Below are 19,591 nucleotides of genomic sequence, written 5' to 3'. Positions count from 1 at the left end.
GGTTGAAATTGATACGTTCCTATTTACGGACTTGGCCCTCTCTGTATCAAATATCTATGATAAGAGCGACTCTACTCATAATCACATCGATACGACCAAACGTCCGGTGTCTTGGAGTATCTACCAAGACTATGTCTAGTCTGACAATGTGCAATGGGTCAGTGACGTCTCTGTCATAGTCTGGCCCCTCTGTCAGTGACTCGTATTCAATAGCTCTCTGCTTTCTAATTTCTATCTCAGTAGAATAAACATAATCATTAAAACATAAAGGTATAAAACAACACCATACAAGTATGTGGTTTAGGGAAACTCGAGTAGAATCTAACTCAAGTCGATCTCCCAATAAACATCAATTTATACATTTGTCTTCACGATCTGATGAAGTCGAAGTCTCGAATTCAAATCTGTCCATACCCAAGTCTGGAAATGACAATCACATAGATACAATATCAGTATATATCTCAGTTCATAATCTGTTCTGATCAATATTCAACTCAATACAACATTTGATCAATGTCAACGATATAACAGTACAATCTCAATCAATACTGAATCTGATCAATATCAATCAACTGATGTTGCAGCGGTATCACAATACAGTCTCTATAATATCAATTCTGTACAATTTCAGTCATATCGCTTCAGAAATTCATAACAATTGTATAAACAGTCCGTTCTTCAATCTGACTTCAAATATATACTGTTTAGTATATCCAGAACACCTAACAATAATCAACCCCCAATTCATAATTCATAACGATACGAATCTGATAACAATTCTCAGTCAATATCTTTCGAAAATCAATAATAGTTTCATACAGTATTTTTTCTTCAGTCTGGTTTCAGTTATACGATCAAAATAATCGCAAGAATACATAATCTCAAGCATATCAAAACTTCCCCAGCACCTAAACTTCAACTCATCTAGGAAATGAATAAATCATACCTCCTTGCAAAGCTATTGAAGAGAGGAACACAAATCTAATTTCGGATCGAAAATCGGATGGATGGATCTTTCACAACCAATTTCCTAAGTTCTGAAGATTCTTGAGCTTCCTGCCTATTCCTCTCGTTTTGCTGAGTTGAAAATGGTGAGGAATGAAGGAGAAACTTACACATATAGCATGTCAAACTCATGGTACATTCTTCAACCTGCACGTTGCACCGTGGGTGCGCTCCTCTCCAGACCGCGGGTGCGGTCTGCTCTCGGCAGCCGTTTTTATTTTCCAGAATCATCGACCGCGGGTGCGGTCACATTCTTACCGCAGGTGCGCTCTGTCTACTATAGCCACACCGCGGGTGCGGTGTCTCCTCGACAAATCTTCATAAATTCATCAATATCGACCGCGGTTGCAGTAGCAGTTATAGTGCCGGTGCGGTCTCCCCTTTTCAAAATATTCCATTTTGCAACATCGTTTCTCCTCGTCTGTTCTTGCGTTCCTTATTCATAATATATTTCAATTCAAAAGTATCACTCAAATCTCGGGCCTTACAAACTCCTTCTCCAACCTGCATCTCATACTTTGGCCAGAGATTCCTCGCACTATTATTTAATCAGATCACATAGGATATCCACACCCGTAGGTTAGCGGTGAATCCCCGACTACAATGCACTGGCTCCTACATGTGTCGCAACTGTACCCAATCTCTCCACCTGATGACTCTCCTGGAGCCGGTAAACGAGTCAAAGCACAACCCTAGCATGTAGAGCCTCAGTGTTTTCCCAGATCGTAAGGACTAATGGTGTACAATCACAACCACAAACTTATCCCCTCGATGAATGATAACAACTTGTAAAGTTCGAGAGAGTGTAGTTCCGTATAATCATCATATGACTACTCATCTGTATTTTTTGACATCTCTATGCCCTTACCAAGAAACGTAGTATACAACATCACATATGCTAATCTCGAGCTCAAGTGACCTTTATCCATATTTTAGGCGGCTGAATCGACTAGAAACGAATTTAGATTATACAGTATTTACAAATGAGTTTTAACATCGAATTACGATTCATTTGTATTAAAATATAATCAAGGACTTTATCTATGCTGATTGCATGAGTATACAGATAAAGTAAAATAAGACCATAAAAAGTTAAATTATATTAAAATAAAGATTGTTTATTACGCTTGAGTCAATAAACTCACTAGCCAACCATTGACTTCCAAGACATCTAATCTAACAACATGTTCGAAATATTAATATTGCAGCCCATCTCATATTGTCACATGATAAAAAAAAATTTTGAATTGTACAATTATAAGTGTCCATGAAACATCAATCACCCTCATCCGTCATCCCCACATATTTTTTACACTCATAATTACCACTCCATGTTTCATGTTTCAGTTTAACCTCCCCTTATGCTGTTTTCATATTCTGAAAACTGCTCCTCGCCCACATCTCAATGTGTTATTATTAAATCCTACATGAAATGATTCCATGGAGTCCCCACTGAGAGTCAACCTTAATATATATTATATTAAATAGATAGAGATCAGCTTATATTTAATAATATTTTAATTTTATATGTTGGAACAATTTTTGGACTTACATAGTTAATTAATTGTACATGAATTCATTATCTAATAAAATACTTAATATGATAGATTTAATTATTTTATAGTTTTCAAAGAATTAAATAAATTGATATGATTCACATTATGTGTAGAAATTCAACTCAATTAATTCATTTATTATGGGTTGAAGACTGCTTATGTTATATATATGATTATGGAGGTACAAGGAATAACATATAATATATATTACAAATAATATATATCTCTCTTCTTCTTTCATCTAAGGTAAGAATAAATGGTTGATTCTCTGTTGTATTGTAAGATTTATAACTTCAATGCTAGATTAATCAATATATTCTAATATACATTTACTATTATTTTTATTTTTAGATAATTTGTTATGAATTCTTAGTCTATTGCGATATGATTTCAATCACATGGTTTATAGAATTTATTAAATCTATAACAAGTTGTATCAGAATTGCGTTCATGTAAAATTATGAGAAATTTGGGTTATTGACGGATTGAAATAGAAAATTATTTTTATTATCGGATCTGATGACGAATTTCCATTCTAGAAAATTTTGGATTAAAAGAAAAAGCTGGAAATTCGATTTTTCCAAATTAGGATTAGGGTCGTCATATTCATGGAAAATCGGACGTCCTCCGTCCACTGTCATGAGGAGGTGGTTTATGGGAAATATTTCCTATCTCCAATAACCCATATCAGTATCATCTATTGACCAGAAACCATCATAAAAGCGCTTGAAATCATGAATATTTAGCCTCACGATTTCCGTCAATTTTGTGAGGATTTCGATCGAATTATATATGTATTGGTTGTTGGAGATGGTAAGATAGTGGTCGCCCGAGGAAAGGCGACAATGGGTTTTGATCGCCAATGGAGGGTTTGGCCCGAGGAGGCACTAGCGACAATTTTCTATTTTTGGGTGAGGGTTTGCTTTCTGAATTTTTGGATTTTTGTTTGATTTAAGGGATTGTGTGATTATTAAATTTCAATTCAGAATTTTGACATTTTATTACATTTTGAAATCCGTAATTTTGATTTTTGAAATTAAATTTGATTTTTTAAAATTTTAATTACATGAAATAAAATTAATATGTAATTATTCATTATTTTATCATTTTTATTTATTTCAATAAAATATTTATGGATGAATAATTATGAGGTACATATATTTTATTTATTGTGTATTCGATCTCTATATTTTATTTAACTGAATAAAGTAAATTAATTTTTCTTGTGAAAAATTGAGTTATATTTGAAACGTCCTCATCTTTTATTGCTTTAAAAGTACTAGTAATTTTTTTTTTTTTTTTTATTTTCGGTCATTGCATGCACATGCACATAAAAATAATCTTGCACCCTTTTAAAGTAAATCATCCAACTAGTATTTGAAAATTGAAAGGGGATAGTCAAACCAGAAATCGTAAAACGTTTTACCAAACCTAAAAAGCAATAAATGTTGAAAAGTGTAGCCCATACTAAACTCTCCAAAAACCTCTCAAAAGCGTAAATAAATGGTCTTAAAATCTTTAAAAGAAATCATAAAACGTAATGCGGAAAATAATGCACTGGTCCTCGGGTTGTGTGCGCCATCAGTCCAGTAGTATCACTCATCAAGACCTTCCTCAGAACCACCTGCATCCATCACACCTAGTGAGTCTAAAGACTCAACACACCATAATCTTTATAACGAGTAATACGTAATACAGTCAATATATAACAGTGAAAAATACTTGTACTTAAAATATCGTTTTCATGAAGATGCATAAACTTTAAACATAAACGTTTTCGTAAACATTTTCATGATGCATAAAAACATTTTCAAAAGGCATAAACATATCACTTAAACATATTCATATTCATGTCCATATTCGTATCCATATTCATATTCGTATTCATGTTCATGTTCGTGTTTGTTGAATTCAGATCGTTGATTGTGACTTTCATATACGTGTTAGGCGATGGATCCATCTACATGTAAGCACAGTACTGGGCGGCGGGGGACACCAGCAACACTCTCACCGGTCAACTGGGCCCTGGCCTTACGTAATATCATATCATCATATACATATACATGTCCGTGTCCGAGGAAATACGATCGTCGGGCTCCCACTGGGACCATAACCCTCACGATATCTCCAACATATCATCGTGTTAGTCACAATCCATTCACATCATTCAATATTTTTCATTCACATCACTTTATAAAAATCATGCATAACATAACATTTTTCATTTTGAAACCAAGCATGCAACATGTCTTTTAAATGTCTTCTTAATTCATAAAAATCCTTTAGACATTTAAAAAAACCATCAATTAATCATGAACCATTCATAAACATTTCAAAATAATCATATTTCAATAAAAACAGCATTTCGGGCACTGCCATGACCTTTACTAATTTCCCGGTGTAAAATGACTGTTTTACCCCTGGCTACGACATTTTTCGTTTTCGATTATTTTCTTGATTTCATGACTCTAAAATGTCCCAAATAATTATTTAAGCTTACGTGAATTTTCTCATATTTTTATTTAGCTTAATTCGATGACTTTTAAATTTATCTTTAAATGTGACGTATTAATGCGTTTTAATCCCGAATTAAACCAAACTTTCATATAAAATTCCCAAATTAAAAACTTAGACTTATAATAATTAATTAAGCTTAAATCTAATTTTTCATGATTTTATGAAGCATAAAACTAGACTTTTCAATTAACTCGTTAATTAGCGTTTCGTGCGGCGATTAAATTCCGAATAAATCTAAAACTTGTTATTTTGACCCCAAATTTTAAACATAACCTTTTTATGATTTATTATATCCCTTCCAAGTCGTGAGCCGCCCCCGTGGACCCTTGGATCATTTTTTGATCTTTAATTTTCGTTTTTGACCCTTTATCGAACATACCGAGCCATCTCCCAATTTACCCGGAGCCATGCCCGAGCCACCTTGAACCAAAACTTAGCCAACTCACCTAGGGACACTACTGTGCAAGCCCAGCCCGTAAAACAAGCCCTAGCCCGCTCAAAAAGCTCCTGGAACTTGACCCAAAAATCTGTGGTGTTGTGTGTGTGCTTCCTTGTATGTCTAGAACACCTAACCCAACTAGGACTCTTCCAACCAAGCCCCCACCGAGCCCACACGACCCTAACCTTCCCTGGACCACGCCTAGACTCGACCCAGACCAAGCCCAGCCCCTAACCGTGCACACAAGCCTCCTGGATCAGAAACACTACATGCGCGTTCCTAGCTCCCCTTGCTGCCATAGTCACGTTTTCTGCTTTTGGCTCAAGCTACGTCGAGCCCAGCCACTCCAGCCCCTGGACCGACCCATGCCTATCCCCCCAGGACCCTGATGAACCACTAGCCCAGCCCCAAACAGAGCCACAACCCTGGAACTCTCGGCCACCCCCCTTACACGCTCGGGAAGAGTCCTTGCTCAAGTGGACTCTTCCCTAGCCACTCCCCTTGAGCCCTAGCCATGCTTGGACCTTACCTGACCCTACCCCATGTCTAGCCCAGGCCCCAACCCAAGCCCTGGACAACCCGTGAGCCCCCATGCAAAGAACGAGCCTTGAACATCAACAAGCACACAACCTCCAAGAAAACTTACGTACTGTTGTCTAGCTTCTGTTCTATTTTGTTTGCTGCATAATTTGTGTGTTCTAAGACCTCTTAGGCGTGTAAAAACAGACCCTTAAACATCTCCTAATCATGGCAGCCCCTTTATGAACATATAAATCATGGTTTGATGCATTAATTCATGAGTTTAGGCAAGTAGATGCATAAAAACGAAAATCATAAGAAGTGTAGCTTGTTTTTCATGCAAAACGTGTTCAAATAAATATTATGGTGTGATAGATGAGTGAAGAAAAGAATATGGCGTGCCTTTGCGTTTTAAACGCACGAAAAACGTTGGCGATTGAAGAACGGCGACGACGAGACGATGGCTTGAAACCCTTGAAATTTTCGAACCTATCTCTTCCAATTATTGAGTGTGTGCCGTGTGAAATTAGGGGAGGGATTTTTCAGAAAAGTGGCGTGAAAGAATGGTGTAGGGTTTAGGTGATTAACATATTAAATACTAATTAAATTACTAATTAGGCTTAGGCCTATTAAGCCAACAAATTAGGCCCATTAGTCTTAATTAAGATTTAATAAAATATTATCAAAGTTTTTGTTTAAATAAATTTGTGAATTTATTAGTCGGGTTGCCAAAAAGCTCGCATTTTTATTGAAAAACTCATACCGATAAAATTTACGTCCCGACGTATAAAATCACCTCAAAACCCCATATTTTCAAAAATAAGAAAAAGCATCACCATATTTAAAATAATTAAAAACAATTATTAAATAAAAACATTTTACAATTTTTCCGCCATCGGTCTCCGTTCCTCGATCGCAACTCGAATAACGTTTTAAAAATACATTTTAATGCAACCATGTTGAAAATATAATTTAAACATGCCAATATGCACAACATAATTAATTAATGCAATTAAAACATTTAATTAAAATACAAAAGGATTTAATAATTGCATGCATGTGGTTTGCGTGGACTTTTAAATTTTCGGGGCGTTACAATCTTCCCCCCTTAAATTGAATTTCGTCCTCGAAATTCGCTTATCCTTAATAACCCAAAGTTTAGATTCAGTTCTAGTATCCCAAAAATCCACGCTTCCGCTGCGCTACTCTGATAAAACTTAAATTCTGATTGTCCTTACTTCTCCTTAATCCCAATTAAATTCTCCTTCTTAAATCCTTATTTTCAAATCGCAACTTAAAAGGACCCAAATACTTAGTGTTATTACCATTATAACCTCGAATTTCGATTTTTCTTAAAATTTTCCATATAAAATATGGATGACCATACTTATCGTATATTACTTTCCTTAATTTATACCCAAATTGTTCGATAACTTATCAAATTTCAATCTTAAAATCCCAAACGCATATGCTGACGCTTAGATTTCCAAGCTTAATATTAATTCATCCTTAGAAACCCTTGATTAAAATTTCTTATAACACTAAAACCAAGGTATCCCAATGTTTCAACTATTCTTAAAAGTCTAATTCCTCAAAATTCTTATCATTTAAACCATTCAATTATCGCTTATTGCTAAACTAGTCCCCGAATTTCTTAACAATTGCAAAAGTCAATTCTTAATTTCCTCAAAATTTATCCTAATTCGTCCTTAAATTTTCAAAAATCCTACAATTAACCCATAAGTTCTTGGCATTCTTAATTTCTTCTACAGGTTTCCCATAATATCATTTCAATAAACTTAAACTTATTTACCCAAAATCAATTCCTATAACCAATCTTTCTTTTCATCAACTTAAAATCCCAATTTATTCATTTTCTTATTCCCAAAGTCGTTGCAATCCTCGAATGATTATTCCTTACGTCTAATTCCCAAAAATTATATCGACTAGTAACCACGAATCATAAATATTTTCTTACAAAAATCTACGTGTCCCAAAAGCGTTCATAATATTCACGATTAACTTATAGCCCAAAAATAGAACATCGATACTAAAACTCAAAAATCGACATCGTCCAATTCCACCACAAAGCCAACATGCGTTAAAATAAAATAATTTTTTTCATTTCATATCGTATTTCGTATAAAAATTCAAAGCATATAAAACATATATTCTCATAAAACTATTAAACATGTGACGTAAACATATAATTCATGTACTTAAGCAGGTAACATCATAAAATCATATAAAACATGTAAACTTACAAGTTTGAGGCTTGACGACTGATCTTCCTGGCGCTGATGGTGGCACAACCCTTTACAGAACCACTGCTCTGATACCAACTGAAACGTCCTCATCTTTTATTGCTTTAAAAGTACTAGTAATTTTTTTTTTTTTTTTTATTTTCGGTCATTGCATGCACATGCACATAAAAATAATCTTGCACCCTTTTAAAGTAAATCATCCAACTAGTATTTGAAAATTGAAAGGGGATAGTCAAACCAGAAATCGTAAAACGTTTTACCAAACCTAAAAAGCAATAAATGTTGAAAAGTGTAGCCCATACTAAACTCTCCAAAAACCTCTCAAAAGCGTAAATAAATGGTCTTAAAATCTTTAAAAGAAATCATAAAACGTAATGCGGAAAATAATGCACTGGTCCTCGGGTTGTGTGCGCCATCAGTCCAGTAGTATCACTCATCAAGACCTTCCTCAGAACCACCTGCATCCATCACACCTAGTGAGTCTAAAGACTCAACACACCATAATCTTTATAACGAGTAATACGTAATACAGTCAATATATAACAGTGAAAAATACTTGTACTTAAAATATCGTTTTCATGAAGATGCATAAACTTTAAACATAAACGTTTTCGTAAACATTTTCATGATGCATAAAAACATTTTCAAAAGGCATAAACATATCACTTAAACATATTCATATTCATGTCCATATTCGTATCCATATTCATATTCGTATTCATGTTCATGTTCGTGTTTGTTGAATTCAGATCGTTGATTGTGACTTTCATATACGTGTTAGGCGATGGATCCATCTACATGTAACCACAGTACTGGGCGGCGGGGGACACCAGCAACACTCTCACCGGTCAACTGGGCCCTGGCCTTACGTAATATCATATCATCATATACATATACATATCCGTGTCCGAGGAAATACGATCGTCGGGCTCCCACTGGGACCATAACCCTCACGATATCTCCAACATATCATCGTGTTAGTCACAATCCATTCACATCATTCAACATTTTTCATTCACATCACTTTATAAAAATCATGCATAACATAACATTTTTCATTTTGAAACCAAGCATGCAACATGTCTTTTAAATGTCTTCTTAATTCATAAAAATCCTTTAGACATTTAAAAAAACCATAAATTAATCATGAACCATTCATAAACATTTCAAAATAATCATATTTCAATAAAAACAGCATTTCGGGCACTGCCATGACCTTTACTAATTTCCCGGTGTAAAATGACTGTTTTACCCCTGGCTACGACATTTTTCGTTTTCGATTATTTTCTTGATTTCATGACTCTAAAATGTCCCAAATAATTATTTAAGCTTACGTGAATTTTCTCATATTTTTATTTAGCTTAATTCGATGACTTTTAAATTTATCTTTAAATGTGACGTATTAATGCGTTTTAATCCCGAATTAAACCAAACTTTCATATAAAATTCCCAAATTAAAAACTTAGACTTATAATAATTAATTAAGCTTAAATCTAATTTTTCATGATTTTATGAAGCATAAAACTAGACTTATCAATTAACTCGTTAATTAGCGTTTCGTGCGGCGATTAAATTCCGAATAAATCTAAAACTCGTTATTTTGACCCCAAATTTTAAACATAACCTTTTTATGATTTATTCTACCCTTCCAAGTCGTGAGCCGCCCCCGTGGACCCTTGGATCATTTTTTGATCTTTAATTTTCCTTTTTGACCCTTTATCGAACATACCGAGCCATCTCCCAATTTACCGGAGCCACGCCCGAGCCACCTTGAACCAAAACTTAGCCAACTCACCTAGGGACACTACTGTGCAAGCCCAGCCCGTAAAACAAGCCCTAGCCCGCTCAAAAAGCTCCTGGAACTTGACCCAAAAATCTGTGGTGTTGTGTGTGTGCTTCCTTGTATGTCTAGAACACCTAACCCAACTAGGACTCTTCCAACCAAGCCCCCACCGAGCCCACACGACCCTAACCTTCCCTGGACCACGCCTAGACTCGACCCAGACCAAGCCCAGCCCCTAACCGTGCACACAAGCCTCCTGGATCAGAAACACTACATGCGCGTTCCTAGCTCCCCTTGCTGCCATAGTCACGTTTTCTGCTTTTGGCTCAAGCTACGTCGAGCCCAGCCACTCCAGCCCCTGGACCGACCCATGCCTATCCCCCCAGGACCCTGATGAACCACTAGCCCAGCCCCAAACAGAGCCACAGCCCTGGAACTCTCGGCCACCCCCCTTACACGCTCGGGAAGAGTCCTTGCTCAAGTGGACTCTTCCCTAGCCACTCCCCTTGAGCCCTAGCCATGCTTGGACCTTACCTGACCCTACCCCATGTCTAGCCCAGGCCCCAACCCAAGCCCTGGACAACCCGTGAGCCCCCATGCAAAGAACGAGCCTTGAACATCAACAAGCACACAACCTCCAAGAAAACTTACGTACTGTTGTCCAGCTTCTGTTCTATTTTGTTTGCTGCATAATTTGTGTGTTCTAAGACCTCTTAGGCGTGTAAAAACAGACCCTTAAACATCTCCTAATCATGGCAGCCCCTTTATGAACATATAAATCATGGTTTGATGCATTAATTCATGAGTTTAGGCAAGTAGATGCATAAAAACGAAAATCATAAGAAGTGTAGCTTGTTTTTCATGCAAAACGTGTTCAAATAAATATTATGGTGTGATAGATGAGTGAAGAAAAGAATATGGCGTGCCTTTGCGTTTTAAACGCACGAAAAACGTTGGCGATTGAAGAACGGCGACGACGAGACGATGGCTTGAAACCCTTGAAATTTTCGAACCTATCTCTTCCAATTATTGAGTGTGTGCCGTGTGAAATTAGGGGAGGGATTTTTCAGAAAAGTGGCGTGAAAGAATGGTGTAGGGTTTAGGTGATTAACATATTAAATACTAATTAAATTACTAATTAGGCTTAGGCCTATTAAGCCAACAAATTAGGCCCATTAGTCTTAATTAAGATTTAATAAAATATTATCAAAGTTTTTGTTTAAATAAATTTGTGAATTTATTAGTCGGGTTGTCAAAAAGCTCGCATTTTTATTGAAAAACTCATACCGATAAAATTTACGTCCCGACGTATAAAATCACCTCAAAACCCCATATTTTCAAAAATAAGAAAAAGCATCACCATATTTAAAATAATTAAAAACAATTATTAAATAAAAACATTTTACAATTTTTCCGCCATCGGTCTCCGTTCCTCGATCGCAACTCGAATAACGTTTTAAAAATACATTTTAATGCAACCATGTTGAAAATATAATTTAAACATGCCAATATGCACAACATAATTAATTAATGCAATTAAAACATTTAATTAAAATACAAAAGGATTTAATAATTGCATGCATGTGGTTTGCGTGGACTTTTAAATTTTCGGGGCGTTACAATATTAATATCTTATATATCAGATTTAATTAAATTAAATTATATTCTATTAAAGTGATTTTTGAGTATGTCGAAATATTGTTAAATTTTAAAAAAAAAAGCAATTATGTTTCAATTTATGCGAAAAATAGTCGGTTAAAAGTAAGACTATTTTTTAAACAAATTGAAAATATAATAGATGGTTTTAAGTACATATAAATTTATGCGGACAAAACCAGCCCAAAGAAAGATTATTTTCATCCAAGATTTCAGGTGCAATATATTTTCTTAGAGCGTGTTATATCTAGAAAAAAAATATTCGGCCGAAAAAATAGAATTTTTTTGGCCAAACTACAAACACAATAAGTAATCAAATGTATGTTTATATCTATGCTTAATTGATCCAAAAGAAGGTTATTTTTTGGCCAAATTGTAGACACAAAATTGATGGTTTTAAATTGTGTTAAATTTATGTGAAAATGATCGGTCCAAATAAAATTTATTTTTGGCTAAATTTTTACACAATATGTTGTATTAATTGTGTGAAATTTTTTATTTATCTAATACATGAAATTGTCGATTCAAAGAATGACGTATTGTTAACCAAATTTATTATAAATATTTAATAACCATTATATTTAGGTACAACACTTACAAATTTTATTTTTGTTCAAATACTAAAAATCGATATTATATTAGGTATATTTTATGGGCCCACCACTTGCATTCAAATATTTTGTGATTTTTATAAGTTAAATATATTCATTGCTTATAATTTATTGTGACTTTTTATTATATTTTGTTATAACATCTTCTATATATGTCAATCTAAATATATTACAATACTTAAAATTTCAAACTTTAAGAAATGGCAAGAGTATGTTATAATAGTCTCGGTTGCATGGATTTGAATTATGTGCTAAGAGAAGATAGCATCGCATCTTTGACTGGTGCTAGCACCAGTGATAAAAATATTTTTTTGGAAAGTGGGAACGATGAAATCACATGAGTTTGATGATTACGAAATACTCCATCCAGATATTCTAAGGGATGTAATTCATGAAGAAAAAAAAGTTCATTTACTCAAATAACATATCATTTCACTGTAAACTAAAAGGTCAAGACAAGTACTATTTTGACTAAACTTACCCCAATGCGGTACAAAGAGAAAGAGAACATAATGGAGTACATAATAGAAAGTCAAATCTCGAGACTCGACTAAAAACATTCAGTTGGAGTTGTCAGAAGACATACTCGTGCATTTAGTTTTGATCTATCTGCATACACAATTTAATCAATTCAAAATAAGTTATAATGCCCAGAAATAAAAGTTGACTTTAAATGATCTTATTGCACATTGCGTTCAGGAGGAGGAGAGAATGAAATAAGATGTGACTGAACGTGCTCACTTGACATCTAATTGTCAAGGTAATTTCATCAATAAGAAGATGAAATAGATCAATGAGGACATGGACACTGGAAGCTCTAGGACTTGACAACATATGGACCAATATAAACAAGATAGAGTAATTGCTTGTTTCTTTTGCAAAAACACTGATGGACACATGAAGAAAGATTGTCCCAAATAAACTAAATCGTGTGCAAAAAAATGGTTGAATAAGGAGCTGGTTGCTAACTGATGATGAAAGATATATCAAAGTGGAAAATGAAAAAAAAGCTGATGTGGAGGGTGTTGGCGTTTTTATAATATTTAGATTTGGAAAACACTTTTGTTGCACTATTTTTTTAGACATAATTTGATTTTAGTTTTATGTTTGGAAAAATAAAGTTTGGCTTTTCTTAATTTGTGTTAGATCTAAATTTATTGTGGCGATACGAATCAAAACCAGCAGGCTGTTAGCTAAAATAAGTAGACAATATAAAAGCAGGACTAAGTTTTCAGAACTTAGATAACCAGAAGCAGAACCTAGTCTGGAATTAGGATAACTTGACGTCTTCTATGCTAACGGAAGTAGTCTTAAATGTTACCGTTACTTTATCGAGTACAAGTATTTATTGCACCATTAAATGTTGTACTAAGTCATTTAATTCAATTTACTCATTTTAGTAAGTAAAAAGACTGATTGTGTTGAAAGCTTTTTGCAGGATCCATTTAAGGAATAAAGCTGTTTCTTTCAGACACCAAAAGAGCCGTTTTTTATTATAGACATTGGATTCAAGTTATCTATATATATGGATCAAAACCACTTGAAAATGACCACTGATCTTTTATATATCCAACGCTACTTTGAGCAACCGCGAATCAGTCACCATCTTCTAAAGCTCAAACTTGCAGAAAAGAAGTACACGCTTCATATTTTATATCTGATCTTTGGAGATCATCTTGTACTGCTATTTCTTCATCTCTTCATGCAAAACACCTTACTATATTTCGAAAAGAGTTTGTAAACTGAAAAAGAGTCTTTTTCAGAACTTTGTTATACTGAGTCACGTTGTGTTTAGTTACTAAGAGTTTCAGTAGGCAAAAGATAAGCCCTGCTGAAGTGGGTGTGTACAAGTATTGTACTGTAAAATCCAAAGTTTTTAGTGATACTTTCTGGAAACAGAAGAAGGGGAGACGTAGAAGATTTTATCTTCGAACTTCTAGAAACAACTACTGTTTTATTGCCTACTGTTATTACTTTTTTTCACCCTACTCCATCGGATTGTTTCCGCACTTATCATTGTGATCTACTGGACGTACTATTGAACAAGAACAACTATAATCTCTAACAGGATTCTAGCACCCTTTGCAAAAACTATCATCAAAGGAGAAGAGTTTATTCACCCCACCCCCTCTAAACTCTACATCGATCCCCAACAAGTGGTTTCAGAGCAGATTTTTCTTGTTCTGAAAATTTGCAACAGTTATGGCACATTTTAGCAAGGTTCCCATGTTCTGAAAGAAGATTTTGATGATTGGAAGATCCGGATGCAAGCTCATCTTGCAGCACAAGATGATATCATGTGGTATGTCATCACAGACGGCCCATTAAAGATCTTAAAGCCAAATATAGCTATTGTTGTTACTGAAGGTGCACCACAAATGGTTGAAAAATCAAGAAACGAATGGACTGGAGAATATTAGAAGAAAGCTAATCTCGACAATGTTGCGAAGGATATTCTTTATAAAACTCTTGATAAAAACACATTTAGTAAAATCAAGATGTATTCTACTGCGAAAGAAATCTGGGAAAAGCTCATTCAAATATGTGAAGGAAATGAGCAGACAAAAAAAAAATAAACTGTCTGTAGCAATGCAGAAGTTTGAAAATCTGAAAATGAAGGCTGGGGAAACTCTAAATGAGTTTGATGAACGTTTCAGCAGCCTGGTTAATGAACTCGCTGCCCTTGGTAAAGAGAATAGCAACAGAGAAATAGCACTCAAGGTGATGAGAGCTTTACCTAAGGAATGAGACGTAAAAACAATGGCTATGAGAGTCTCTAAAGATCTAAACAAGTTGGAGCTATATGACTTGTTCGCCGACTTAAAAGCCTATGAGTTCGAGCTAGAAGTGAGAAGCGGAGAAGAACCATCAACAAACCTACCAACCAAGGCCCTTGCTGCTGCTGCTACTACTACTTCTACTGCTGCTGCTGTAGTCATCCCACAGGCAGTACCTGCTACCTTTATTGAATGTACTTCTGAAAAGACTGCTGAAAAGATCAGCAATGGCGCTATGTCTCTCTTTGTAAAAAAGTTCTCCAGATTCATGAAGAAGAATCACCGAGCTTACCAAAATCCTAATCAGAGCTTCAAAAAGGATTCACCACCTGGTGAAAAGATCAGCAATGACGCTATGTCTCTCTTTGTAACTCATTTTCTTATATTTTCTTGGAAGATAATTCCCCCACCATTTTAATCACAACTAATTAACAATTAAGCAATATCCTCCCTCATTTTATTAAACAACAAATCGGCCAACACACCTCCAAAATATCTCTCAAAATCCCTTGATATCATATCCTTTCTATCTCCAAGCAAACTCAAAGAAAGCAAGATTCATTTTGCCATTTAATCTCCCACTATCTTGCAATCTCCCATTTATTTTCCTAGAATTCCCTCCCCACCATTTCCACCGAAATTCAGAAGAAAAATTCAGAGAAAATCGTGAGCCTCAAGAGGGAAAAAAATAAGAGAGGAAAGTAGAAAAAAAAGAACACTCCGTCTCTGCCGCGCCGCGTCATTGTATCTTTTGTTTTCTTCAAAACAAAATTCAAGGTATGTTTATATTTTTCCTTTCACTCTTCAATCAAGCCATAATATGATTTTAAACCTTTCATGATCAAGATTTTATGAGGTAAAAACCGAAATATTTGAGAGCACATTTTTGAAACATGTACAGAAAGTTTGTCTTCCTTGTACTCCTCACGGCTTGGCTTCTTTTGATGGTTTCAGGTGGTTGGCTCGAGTTCAGGCTTTCTATGCTCCATCTAGGATTGATATAGGGTGTGTTAAGAAGGGATTTGACCATTTGTTAAAGTGTCTTCTTCCCCCAGCAACTCGAATGGGCAGCAACTCGTCCATAAGGCATTTTGAGTCTCGGGTTGCACAATTTTTGGTCTAAGGCAAGTGTTCTGATATTGGCTGTCCTAGGGGCTGTATCCATGGTTAGAACCCTTCCTTGAAATGTCTAGGACGTGACCAAGATGCCCTTTCATGGCTTGGTTTACGTCCCAATCGGTTTTTAAAAATAAACAAGAACAGCCCCCTTCGATCCTTTCATTTTCTGCATGAGTTGGGGTTCGGTTATTAAGTTGGTATGGATCTTGGTTGGCTTCTGGCCCTTAGCCATGGTCCATACAATACTCCTTGATGTCTAGATCATGCCATGGTCAATCAAATGGCCACCGGAATGGTCCATGATAGCAAACGAAGCAATTCTCCCCACGCGCGCAGGTTTGCCTCTCGGGTGGGAGTTTCGGGCGGTCCACGGTGTGGTTTGGATTGTTTCTGGCCTAGGGCCCTTAGCCATGGTCCAAGCCAACCCTTAGGATGTTGGGAATAGGTTTTGGTCAGTGGTTCAAGCCCCAATGGCCATTAGCCTCGCAAACAACACAAAGAAACGCAAGCGCCGCTGCTGTATTTTTGTGACAGCAAGTTGTGCTTCGGTTCAGAGGTGTGTTTCGAGTTCTTGGTTGGCTTTTAGCGTATGTCCTTGGATTGGACAGTACCCCATTGAGTAGGAAGGTCATGGTTTTTGCCGTTTGTGATTTGGACAAGTTTAGAGGTCATACGAGAATTTACGGTGCAATGTGCCAAAGTGACTCTCGAAAGAGCATTTCATGTTTTTGGCCTCCATACACCAAATTTTGATGTACTGAAATGTTAGGAGCATTATTTAATCATTTTAAGTGTATTTTAATCATGATTAAACGATGGTTCGGTGTTGGTTTGGGTTGGCACGGAGTCATGATTAAATACCAAGTCATTGGGCGTAATTGTCTCGTTTTTGGAGTCAATTACAAAGTTTGGGCAAGTAAATCATTTGAATATTTTTTATGTTAGATTTAAGTCGCAGCGAGCCTGGGAACGATCCAACCCATTTGGTAAAATAATACGAGATATTTAATTATGTTATTTAATTATATTACGTGCAAAAATATAAAATATTAATTTTTGAGATTTATGCGTTATTGCTTGTGGCCATTTCTTTATCATGGGATTATTACTTCACCCGGTGGTCACTTACCGGTTCAGTTCAGTTCATTTATTGGTACAGATATCCATTCCAAGGGCTGTGATGATCTCTACCGCCCAGTATAATGTGGTTTAGTCTGATCAGGCGATCCAGTTCAGTTCAGTTCAGGGGCCACTTACGTAGAACATATTCTCAACATAAAATTATGACATGTTATTTTATGACAGGGCTCAATTGAGCAAACATCTCTACTATTTTATTAAGCCTCAGATGCACATAGAAACTGCCATTGCGGACACCAAATTTTCATTGACCCTTTTGTCCTTTTGTCCTTTTCTTCGCTTCAAAAATATTTATCTCTCAAAACTCCACATCCACGATCTCCTCCAACAAACAACCCACTCTGCACCATTCTCTCACATATTGTTGATTTACCCTCACAATTATTTTCTCTCGAAATTATCTGGAACCTCACAAATCTTCTCTCTCGGATCCTCACCCTCCCACTCTTGCGCTTCGTCTCTTCGCCGTACTGGCATCTTATTTTAATTTGATTTCTTCTCATTCGATCAGTAAATTACTTGAAGAAATCAAGGATCGGTTTATCCTGAAAGGTGAGATCTTCGTTTCAAGAAACCGTAATTTATTAGAAGCAAAGCGATTATTACTTTTATTCGATTATGCTTCTTGAAATTTTGAGTTTGAATACGGGTTTCTCTTTTTTGATCCTATTGTATTCGTGGGTTTTGGTGCATTTTTGCTCTTACAATTGTAATCGATTGATATGTAATTATGAACTCCGGGTCTCCTATGATGTATTGCAATGGCTAATTTGACAGTTATTTCCCTTTTTACTAAAGGGACTGTCGATATATGAAGTTATCCACCGGGTGTAGAAGAATCAGACCTTGATGGAAGACTGGAGTAATTTAAGTCGACTCTTATCTGAATGTTCGAAGTTTTTTGAGTTTTTTGGGCCGTTATTTTTCTTGATTATTCCCTAAATTTTCATCTGTGCTTTTTCCTCCCTGATAATCCCTCAATATATTTTCTGTTGTTTGATTTTGCAGGTGCTATGGTTCTGAGCGCTTCGGAGAGAGTGATTTAAGTATATTTTTGTTTAGAAGGTAAGAAATGGTGAGACTTCTTCATTTTTGTATAGTTTTTTTTTTTTTTTGTATTTATCCTCTTTTATTTACGGTATTTGTTTCGTTTTTTTTTTGGTGAAAGCTATAATGATTCGTGGGCAGAGGCAAAAAATCCTTCAGTTTCATACTCACCGGAGCCTAATTTCTCCAAGAAATTCAAACCCAACATCCCTTAGTTCATTGCGTATTTCATCTGAATTTGTCATAAAGATTAAAGTGCAATTTACATATTTTGTTGAATAATATATGTATGAATGTAATGTTAAATGCCAGCCATCTTTGCAATTCAATCCACGTCCACCTTCATGTAGGAGTATCATCATATTTGAACTAGGGCCAGGGGTCGTTTTTGTGTATATTGTGTATATGAAGGGTGGGGCATGGAAATCTTGCTGGGTCTATTTACAGGCACAGATGGTTGGCATTTTATTTAGATGAAGCCAAGAAGTTGAGAATAAAAAGACTTCTTCGTTTTTTTTTGTTCTTCTTTAAAAATATGTTGTTGGGATTATGGTAATAATAATTGTTGCACTTGGCAATATAATTATAGTTTTATTTTTTCCAGATTTTCACAACTATAATCTTAGCAGATCAATTATTGCGATTTATTGATCGGTGGGTTGTCTGTTTATGAGTGGAAGTATGCATTGTGGAATTACCCACCTTTCTGGCATCATCATTGAAGGGTAAGGTCATGCGTTTTGTACTTCTCTATGATTTTTTATGTAAAAGATGTAAAACATTGTTGGTTAAAAATAGTCATATCATGACACTTGCTTTAGTAAAAAGTTGTTAAGGTTTGGTTAGATTTCCTCCTTTTCGGTAAGAACTTTATGAGGAATGTTTTGATTAAATTCAATGGAATGAATAATGTTAAAAGGGAACTTTGTTAATTCCTGTCATTGGGAAGTGTTTGATATGCAATGGATTATGGAACAATACTAAAAGTGCACTTTTTTACTTTATGCAATGGATATGTACAAGTGAGAGGTAGGTTAATCTCTCTCTTCTTCTCTTTGTTACCGTCAAATTCATTTTATTTTATATATTTATGTTTCGCATATTTTCTGTCAATTCTCTGTGTGTGTTTTTTTAAATCTTGGCTACGCTCACACTTTG

The 19,591-nt window shown here is 35.4% G+C and overlaps 1 long non-coding RNA gene across 1 annotated transcript; it reads left to right on the top strand.

Annotated features, from left to right (window-relative positions):
- Positions 1-17,629: 17,629 nt before the first annotated feature.
- LOC140828453 (uncharacterized) lies at positions 17,630-18,952 on the top strand. Its single transcript, XR_012117212.1, has 2 exons — positions 17,630-17,938; positions 18,164-18,952. It is a non-coding gene; the product is annotated as an uncharacterized lncRNA (long non-coding RNA).
- The last annotated feature ends 639 nt before the right edge of the window (positions 18,953-19,591 follow it).

This window comes from Primulina eburnea, chromosome 3 (assembly GCF_022965805.1).
Source record: "Primulina eburnea isolate SZY01 chromosome 3, ASM2296580v1, whole genome shotgun sequence".
Lineage (NCBI taxonomy): Eukaryota > Viridiplantae > Streptophyta > Magnoliopsida > Lamiales > Gesneriaceae > Primulina > Primulina eburnea.
Note: the sequence above shows the minus strand (reverse complement) of the source record. Positions and strands in the feature narration are given on the sequence as shown.